The sequence below is a fragment of the Eleutherodactylus coqui genome, chromosome 4 (assembly GCF_035609145.1).
Source record: "Eleutherodactylus coqui strain aEleCoq1 chromosome 4, aEleCoq1.hap1, whole genome shotgun sequence".
Classification (NCBI taxonomy): Eukaryota; Metazoa; Chordata; class Amphibia; order Anura; family Eleutherodactylidae; genus Eleutherodactylus; species Eleutherodactylus coqui.
This window is the reverse complement of record NC_089840.1, coordinates 77,844,515-77,844,957: the sequence shown is the minus strand read 5'-3', so window position 1 is coordinate 77,844,957 and position 443 is coordinate 77,844,515.

Sequence of the window (443 nt, the reverse complement as noted above, 5' to 3'; positions counted from 1 at the left end):
TAAAAGGCAAACAGAAGAGCTCAAAGCACAGCCAGGTGGGCCACGCTGACCCAATATCACCACCCTGGTACCACAGCCAGTTACGGATGGCACACCGTAACAAACCCTTTTCTCATATTTCTAAACCAGAGCCATACTTGAAATCTCACCGTCCGTAAAAGTCGGATCTTTCAAAGTAAGGTATTATTTATCTGCAGTGATAACTCTATGATTTGATTTACACAGTGAATGCGATGAAGAAGCTTTGTCTGCTCACACCAGTACATCCCTTTTAGAAAGAGCACTGAAAATCGCTAAAAAGATAATAAAATCGTTAAAAAGATTACTGCTCTGTACTACAGGTCTGAACAAGCCTTACTCCAAAGGGTTAATTCATACCAAGGACCGCCAGCACAGAGTAAGCAGAAAATCACGTGACCCTCACGTAATCACATCTCTCGTTC